The sequence below is a fragment of the Nilaparvata lugens genome, chromosome X (assembly GCF_014356525.2).
Source record: "Nilaparvata lugens isolate BPH chromosome X, ASM1435652v1, whole genome shotgun sequence".
NCBI classification, from domain to species: Eukaryota; Metazoa; Arthropoda; class Insecta; order Hemiptera; family Delphacidae; genus Nilaparvata; species Nilaparvata lugens.
This window is the reverse complement of record NC_052518.1, coordinates 16,125,414-16,135,296: the sequence shown is the minus strand read 5'-3', so window position 1 is coordinate 16,135,296 and position 9,883 is coordinate 16,125,414. Positions and strand designations below refer to the sequence as shown.

The window sequence follows — 9,883 nt, the reverse complement described above, 5'->3', positions numbered from 1 at the left end:
AATTAAAAATAAATTTGTATGTAGTAGGTTCCTGCTAGACAATATCGTCACTGATATCCATCATACTCGTTGGAAAAGTACAATTTCATATACGAAATATACCGATCACTTTCAACCCTAAAAGTAAAAATTGATAATAAATCCTTTGACAAAAAAGAGAATAATACCTAGTTTAATTATTTAAAAAAAGATTGGATCAAGTATAACTAGTATATTTTCAGCATGTATGAAAACAATAATCTGGATAGCTGTTTACAAGCTAAATGTTTGAAAGCTAAATGTGAACAATTATTTAATGTATATATAGCGTTTTTGGTTCAACAGCAGTCAAGTTGAATTATATAACAAACTTAGAAAGCATTATAGGGCTAAAATCAAATTGGCTTAGCTCAATTACAACAGTAAATTCATCCATGAAAGTATAAAAACAAAAATAAAGCAGCCTGGGAAGTAATGAAAAAGCATCTAGGAACAAAAATGATTCACATCTGGACGATGCCTGCAAGTTGTCTGCAGATCAAATAAACAAGTTTTTTCTTGGAAAAAGTAATTAGCCTACATAAAACAAAGATATTCCTAAGAGTAGTTTTGACTCCAATCACTATAAATCATCAATGCCTAAACCAGAAGTGAGGTTTAGTTTTCAGGAATTCACTGTTGAGGAGGTTTTTGACACAATTCATAAAATTAACCCCAGCAATTGCTTGGACATGAATGGACTTAACTCCTCAATATTAAAAATAGCAGCTCCATATATCTCAGAAGTTCTAACCCATTCATTTAATGAGTGCCTACCTACAGGTATTTTTCCTGAAAAACTGAAGAGAGTAAAAATGGTACCCGTTGAATAACTTTTAGTTGAATTATTTTCGATCATTTTTGGTAAATTGAATAACTTTCTCAAAAATTGATATTTTCAGAAAAGTTTTGTTTCATTAGATCAACAATACTATGAAGAATCTATCCTCTGAATACCATGGATTTATCTTTTACCGAACATGAAATGTTGTCCCAAAAATTTAAACTTTGGGCGCTCATATCTCAAAAAGTAATGATATTTTTCATTTTGATAGCTTGATAGTATACAAATCGAAAAACTTTGAAAAATATCACCAGTAGAAAGTTTATTTTTATCCTTTGCACACCTTTTAAGAAGGGTGATAAGGCTAACATTGAAAAGTATACCAATACCAGTAAGACCGATCTGTATACAATCAGTTATACCAGTAAAAGACCAATCTCTATTATAGAAATAGTATCAAAATGATTAACTTACTCTCAACTTGATTTTGAATTATCAGTAGGCCTACCAGATATGTAAAGAATAAAGTGTTTTGTAAGATATGTTTGTTTTTCGTTATTCTCATGCTCCTTTAAACAAATTATACATATAAATGTATAAGAGTATAAAATCACAAAAACCATGTTTCACCATAAAATTGAATCTCCGGTCTGAGAGACCGGTGGTTGGAAGAAACATAATACGGTTAAAGTGTTAAGTAGCAGTCGCTAGGTGAACTCTGGATTGAATTTTCACGGTCGCTGGAAGGACGACACTATTCAATTTTATTTCGAGTCCCGCCCGGGCATAGGATCATCTCATCATATTACTCACACACAAACAAAAGCTTAGTGGGTATCATCCAGCTAAGAAAGCCGATTTAAAAAAAATTAAGAAGGAGGAAAGGAAAATAATAAGAAAAATTATCGGTCCAATAAGATTAAATGAAAAGGTTATAGATTACAAAAAAAGTAGTTGAGGAACATTCAAAAGTGTTTAACAGGACGTCTTAAATTATTTATCATGAGGCTTCCCAATCATAGAATTACAAAAAATATACCGTAGTAGAATATAAATATGTAGGTAGCTTCGCTTGCCGCTCCACTTCGGGAGCTCGACGGCTACTAAAATTATTAGTAGGCTAATAATGATGAGCATATAATAGTACCGCGAAGTTGGACAACGGTACCATGCTCATCTTCCAAAACAGAATATGTTTGTATGATCTTCAATCGTTCAAGTCATCTTCATCATGTCCTATTGGTTTGGTTATACTTCTGTTCCACAAAACTCTGAGTGAAGGCTATCTATTGGTGAATTGAGGAACTAGTTGATTGTCAAAGTTCATCCTGAAGAATGCGTTGTGCGTTCAGTTTGAGTTTATTGCCACCACAGAGAAGTGTAAGAGCCGAAGAGGAAAGAAGATCCTTTTTACTTTGTAGTGGTGCCACTAAGGAGAGAAGATACTGTAGTTTTATAGAGAAACTATGGTGAATAATCCCTTTACCTATAATTTTTGTCTATAATAAAAATATAGTTCTTTGGCCCATTGGAGGTGGAACCCGTTGGTCAGGAAGTTCAGCTGACCCTCATAGAAAAGGAGGGAGGGTCAGCTACTCCACTACAATTAGAGACTAATTAAATAATTTTTGGCTCAATATAGAAGCTATAAGGAAAAACAGCATGTATGTGATAATTATTTATTGAAAACCAAATTTCATTTATTTTATACAAACTTTTATTCAACTCAAAGCATTACAAATCATAGTACCTTCATTTCTTTTCTAACTCACTCTTTTGCTTGTGAAATATTATTGTCTGAGAGATTTGAAATTACAGAATATTATGCACCCATGTGCGCCCATACTTGTGGGCAAATAAAAATTCATTCTGGCTCTCAGAAAAATTCATTTTGATAAAAAATTGGCTCTATAACTTATGGAAATTACTTATTTTATTAAAGAATTCAGTCATTTTTTATATTCTTGATCAATAATGAACTTCAATGTCAGTTTTTATGCATGTTAAAATATATGTTTGAAATACAATCATCAGGGGTAAAAACACCAATAAAGACTAAAGACTAAAAACACCAATATAAACAGTTTAGAATTAATAACATTTAGCTGATAATATGAATGTTTTTTCATTCCAGCCATTCCAGGCTTGAGAGTGACAGAGCCTGTTAGTTGTAAATAACAGAAAAATATTATATAAAAAATTGAAAATAACATTTGTCTGATATATGTTTATTTTCAGCCAGCCTATGATTGAGGTTAACAGGTATCATGCGTTTTTAGACGATACTTGAATTATGAAGAAGAAAATTAGTTATTATTACATCAGGGTGTAAAGTTTTTCTCCCTTAGGAGAAACGAAGAAACGAGTGAGGCCAAAAGGACAACAATTTTCCTGAGGGAGAAAAAGCACTTCTCACCCATGATGTAGGCGACACAACATTATTTTTCCTTCACCTATTTATAAAAATTTTAAATGACATTTTTAAACTTAGGCTACGTGACTACTCGTGCTGCCGACAGCACTGTATGTTGGCAAAAGTTGTAAGCATGAGTCCAGCAAGGCCTCACTGAGGTAAGCAGTAGGCCACACTACTCTTGCCAAGTGTCTTGCCAACATGAATGGCTCGCGGCGTTGGTCTTGCCTTCCATCCACACTGAAATGTGACCAGAGGATAAGCGCCTTATCAAGATCAGAGGTAGGGAGCACCTCGCCTTCGCTTGTCTCAGATGAATAAAAATTGGAAATGAAGACGAGAGGCGGCATAGTAGCAATAGACTTTCTCGTGCTCGCTGTCATTTGTACGCACTCAGCAAGGGTGTGGCACTGGCATGAAACTATACTTGTTTTTTTTTGGATCAGTTCCAATCTCTGTGATTATTTCATAAAATTATCAAATATCTCAGATAATAACAACATATTTTAATTTAAAAAAAAAACTCAATAATTTCTCTGGGCTATGGTCAATTCTGAGCTCATTCCCACATGCACAGAGGAGGACTTGAAGAATGCGGCAGTCTCAATGAAGAATGGCAAAGCTCCAGGACCAAATGGAATCCTCACTGAGGCAATGTAAATAGCAATACATACAGAACCTCAGAATGTGCTCAGAGTGTACAATTTATGCCTGAGAAATGGATCTCCCCCCCAAACAATGGAAGGTTGCTAGACTCTTTCTATTGAGCAAGGGTAAATCAGATACACCCTCTCCTTCATCTTTCCAACCATAATGCATGTTGGATATGGGAGTGAAAGACTGCTGAAGCCACTTCTGAACCAGAAAATAGATAGAGCTGGAAGACTCTCAGCTCAACAACATGGCTTCCGGAAGGAATACTCCACAGTGATTATAGTATTTAAGTCTGCCCAGAGACACACATCCAACAAGACCAATAGTCCTGCTTGTTATATTGGATGTTAAGAATGCCTTTTACACACAGTCAGATAGAGTAAGATATTTTATGGAATAAGAATGTTAGAGAGAAGGATATAAGAATGCTGTGAGAATAAAAAAAGGATAATAGAGAGAGAAATAATATTACTGTAGTTATAAAACTCTAGAGATAATATTCTGCAATACCAGAGTATGGCAGAATAATAATACAGAAATAGATAAGAGAATTGCATGGAACAAGGGAATAGGCTTATTTATGATGTCAGATTACTCCTGTTTCATCAGAATAACAGAAAAAGAAGATGTTAATAATCTAGTTTGATTCAGTTATTGGTACTTCGAAACCAGGATAGGCTGCAATAGCTTGGGAAGTTATATCCCTGAAATTGAGAAAATTGAAGCAGCCTCTTATTTGCTGTAGGCTACAATCCATTACACTTCAAAAAAGATAAATAATACAGACAGTACACGATGATTGTATACAAAAATGCAGTTTATCAAATGAACATAGCCTATAATAATAGCTATGACCTATGAACATAGAAATTACAAATATCTTGATCAATGAATAGGCCTCCTGAATGAATTTGGCTATGTTGAATAGAAAATATAGAACTCAAATGAATACAAGAAGAATTGAACTATTCTTTCATTTTATAACTCATGTAATTCTGTAAACACTGTATCTGAGAGAATATTATTTTCAGTTATTATATTAAAAATACCACCATTTGTAAATTGATAGCAATCAATAAACAAAACAAGGTTATCACAATAATCATTGAATAACAATCAATCATAATACATAATTATCAATGGTAGACTATTATGAATGTCATCTTCAATCTTCAATACAGAAAATAATTAGAATCAATTAATGGCGTCTGCTGTGCTCAACCGCACGGCGAAAAACGCCCTGACGTGCGCGCCAGGCAGCCAGCCTCACCAGAGGCACCTTTGATCACGACAAATAAAATACCAGAAGGGTCTAGGCTCATCGTATTGACGGACGAATACACACTCATAGCCACATGCCTCGCTCGAGGCAAACGCTCATAAGTACACTCTTTATATACTAAAAATGCCAGCCTTTCTCGATAGATGGTGCTAGCTATACACTGTCATATTATATTTTGTCCTTGAGTAAAAGCTATTTTCGAGTGAAAACTAGAAAAATTGAATTTTATCAATAGTATATCATCCAAACTCTTGATCAAATTACAGTTTGATATATGTTTTACGAAAGCGAAACAATGACAATGAATGCTTGGCACTCTATATTATCTACTTCCTAGTTGCCATCTATGTGTTCATTGCTCTACTAACCTTGCACTTGCAATCACACATCACATCACAAAACCCTGGTTGGTTCTTGGTGTTATTGTATTCATTTTTCTTGACTAAATACCTCAATATTTGTTTTGTTATTCATATAATTGGTAAGTAGTATAGAAACGTCCACTAAATTAGTTATGAGCATGATAAAATTAAGTGTAAATCCATTGCAATAGATTATTTACCTTACATTATCTGTCTAGTAATTGGCTAACCTAACATTGACGCTTCCTTGTCACTCACTAAGGACGTAATTTTTTTAAATTGTTGATTAACAATCATACTTGTAATAATCTATTATATTGATAATTATATATATATATATTCTTCTGTAACATTTTAATCGAACTGTCGCACTCAGTTATAATGTTTTACAGTCTAATTTCTACTACTTGTAATCATCGGTAATTCATCTTATAAACTTCCATTTTTTTGAAAATATTGTTGATTGTTGATGATTTATCGTTATATTGTGGCGTATGTCACTAGTACTAATTCATTACAGTACTCCCTCTTAATGCTTTTTGTTTTATTATTTAAATAACTTTTGTATAATTTATTTAACGAGCATTTGAATGCTGTAAGTTGATTTCCAACTTTATAACGTAGTTTCACAAGTTAACAGGATGATTTTATCAACATTATTACTTTGAATTCAATCATTCTACTGTGAAATTATAAAGATTTGGACAGTGTCAATGTAAATTGTTCAACGTAAATTAAATTATATTTATAAATTTGAAGTTGTTGGTGTTAAGGTTATGTTTATGAATTGTATATTTTTATTTGAATGGTATCCTTGTTTACTCTGCTATGGGCTATCTTCAAAACTTACCTGGCCTCGTGAAATTCACCTTATAACGTCAGCACCGATTATTATTGATTTTCTATTCTTATCTGTAATTTGACAAAGCAGTTAGCTCTACCCTTTTCTAACTTCACAACGGTGCTAAATAGTTTTTAGACAATGTATAAAAATGATTATATACCAAAATATTTCATTCCAACCATGAATATTTATTATTGAATGTTGGAAAAAAATATTTTTTCAACGATTATTATATACCGTACTTAAGATAGAATTGATAATTATGAAGAAGAATCATAAACTAATCAAGAATCAAAAATAAATCAGATTTTCCGGAATAACTGAAATTACAGCCATGTATGTGGTGGAAACGGAAATGTAGCTACAATGCCTTCCTATCATTTCCACTATCTTTATAGGCCTATGTAAATCTCACTATAGATGAATAATACCATTCCAATTGTGAATCATTAGCTATCATCATAAATTAATATCTTAAATGTTGATTGGTTGGTTAGCATTTATGTGTGTAATATTAGAGGAAGGGTACATCTTTACATGCATTTAGTAGAAAATTTGTATGGTTTATTTTTTGGTTTTGGAGAATTAACAAAATTAAAATTTTACAGATTCCGTTCACTTTCAGACGCTGATTGCTAACATGTTTTGATCAACCAAGGCATTGTAAATGTCCTTATTCCGCATTTTACCAAAAATTAGGTTTCAATGCATTTCCTAAACATAGGGACTGAAATTTAATCTGCATAAGTCTTTGAATAGTTCAAAAAAAACAATAAACAACTTATTCATTGATTTTCTATTTGTTGTATTCCTATCTAAAAAAACATTCTCTCACAAGAAGCTACTCGAAAGACGAAAAAATACCACATTAGTGCCTGATACAGACTCGATGGATCAATAATGCTCTTTCATTCACGCCATACAATAATTAATGAATAATGATGGAAAAACGTTTTTATGACCTCATAAACATTCATTATTTTATTTATGGTGAGTAAGGAGGTGCATATTCAATCAGTAAACAACAACATCTAATAATTAAGTAGGATACTGTATATTGAAATTAATCAAATTATACTATTCCTATAGTGAGATTCAAGTTATAAATAAAGTTAGTGAAAATAATAGGACGGCATAGTCTCCTATAGTGCATAGCTGTGATTCCTTTCATTCCGGTATAAGTGATAGGGTAATATTAATTTTTGATCCTTGTTAATATCTATTAATTGTTGATCTATTATTTTGTAAGTAAACTATATTCACCAATAAAATATACCTATTAATGATTTGATAATAAATTTATAAGTAAATACATTTTTATAATTGGGATTTAATATTCTGGTAGTTCATTTAATTTCTTCATAGGTCACAAACGATTTGGCAACGGTGTGGAGTTGGAAAAGGATAGAACTTAGTCTAATGACAGACAATGATTGCAAGCTAATGTTAATCAGATGCTTGCATTATATTATTCTCATATTTATTCTCACTATAGTGCTATCAATTATTTTGAAGACTTGAATCAGAGGCATTGGACATAATATGTTGAGCATGGGGCATGAAAGAAGAGCCAAATGTAAATGGTAGGAGGGTTATACAATAGAAGAAGAAAGGGTAGACGAAGAATAGGCGGGCAGATGATGTGGTGCGCCATGTGAGGACACTTGGTGTTGGTGACTGGAGGATGGAGGGACTCCAAGAAAGTTGGAGGTACTCCAAGAAAGCTTTTCTCAGGTTTATCCACTTGTACAACTGAGGAGTAACTCGTGCTGGAAACACCCTTACTATAAAACTGTTCTATAATATACTATTTTGCTTTTTACATGCCGTATATGTGTGGGATACCGTAGGACATTTGTTATTTTAAATCTTGGATTCATTGTTGAGCCGTTGGCTCCTATGATATACAGTTCGGAGAGGTATAAGTAACTTTGACAAAATAGTAATTAATGAAAAATGTTGGAAATGTGGTTTTTGCTGAGGATGATTCCCACATAAACTACTCCAGGCTTGTGCGTGGGTAATGGGAAGTATAGTAATAAGGAAGGTGATAATGATTGTTACATGAAAAGAGTACAGCTTGAATTTTCTAATTCCAATGAGTTCTTTATTCATCAAGAACTACGACGTTTCATCAAGTTTTAACGTTACTAATGGCGATATTATAGAATGCTCATTTCAGCTTGTTTGGAACAAAACACATTTCATGTGTTGTCCCTCATTTTCAATGATTCATTTTCATAGTTTAGTTTCAAAGTTCTTTTCAACTTCAAGTGTAATCACAAGCTTCAAGAGTCACTACAACAGTCCTCTTAAAAATCCGACGACTGTTTAATTCTTGAAATTCGCTATTAGTCTTCAATGCCACATGCTAGTTGAGCTATGCAGAACTTTCAACTATACTACGTGATTGATCGATCATTTACGGTTATTTAGAGCTATTGCATTGACAGATAAGGATAGTATATTGAATGCTCTTTATTGTGAGTTACTATTGATATCAACTCTCCAGCTGTACCCTTTTCATGAAGCAATAAAATTCTGCTCTGATATGTTTGTTATATTTCATTTGTCATTTAATGTATAATAGTCTGGCATATCAACTCCCAGGCTAGTCTGAGTGATGACATAATTTCTATCATTCGCAGGATATCTTTCCACCGTAATTACTATTGTACTGTAGCCTATATAATGCTTTCGAAACCGAATTAATATTCTCAACTGATTACTTCGTTGATTTTTGATAAGTTTGATGTATTTGATAAATTTGAAATTACAGTAAACTCAAGCGGACTGCGATAGCTTAGTTGGATATGTCGTTATCAACTGTCCACTGGACCAGTCATAGGTTCGAATCCCACCAAGTCTTATCTCTTAATTCTTATCTCTTAATTTTTTTTACATAACATTATTATTGGAAGCAACACATGATAATAATACTGTATATCCATTTTGGTTCAATTTTACAAACTCAAAATACTATAATTTAAAAAAAGAAAAACTTTATACAATGTGTCATTGAGAAACCTCAATTTTACAGTATAACTAATTCGTAGGATTTGATATTGACATGAAAATTGAAAATCAAAGTACCCTCTTAACATTTTTTTACACAACATGTTTCGAACTTCAAACAGGAAAGTGAACACTTGATATTGATATAGAGTTATAGAGGATATAGTCATAGAGTTTGTCATATTCTTCTCAGTTTCGTATAATTTTTTCATTCGGGCTCTGAATATTCCTCATGGGCATCAACTATTGTAATATTGAATCTTCTCTCTATTAATCTTTCTCGTATTTTCATTGTTTGTACAGATTTTCAATCAATTAATATTTTTCCTTTATCTTCTTCTTTAATATTATCTATAAGGAATATTCAGAAAACGAATGTAAAATCTCAGGAACTGAAAAGAATATGATTGTGTTGTATACAATCTGTATACAATAATTGTATTGTATCTTTACGTAAATTATACATTTGCAATATTGTATTGTATACAGTACTGTATTTTATACAAAACTA

General features: G+C 32.4%; 1 protein-coding gene across 3 annotated transcripts in view; it reads left to right on the top strand.

Moving 5' to 3' along the window:
- The first annotated feature begins 5,481 nt into the window (after positions 1–5,481).
- The window catches only part of LOC111047698 (phosphatidylinositol 3-kinase regulatory subunit alpha), a 149,201-nt gene continuing 144,799 nt past the window's right edge, over positions 5,482–9,883 (top strand). For all 3 annotated transcript variants that reach the window (XM_022333511.2, XM_039442506.1, XM_022333509.2), the window contains exon 1: positions 5,482–5,632. The gene's annotated coding sequence lies outside the window, so the exon portion shown is untranslated. The remainder of the gene's footprint in view (positions 5,633–9,883) is intronic.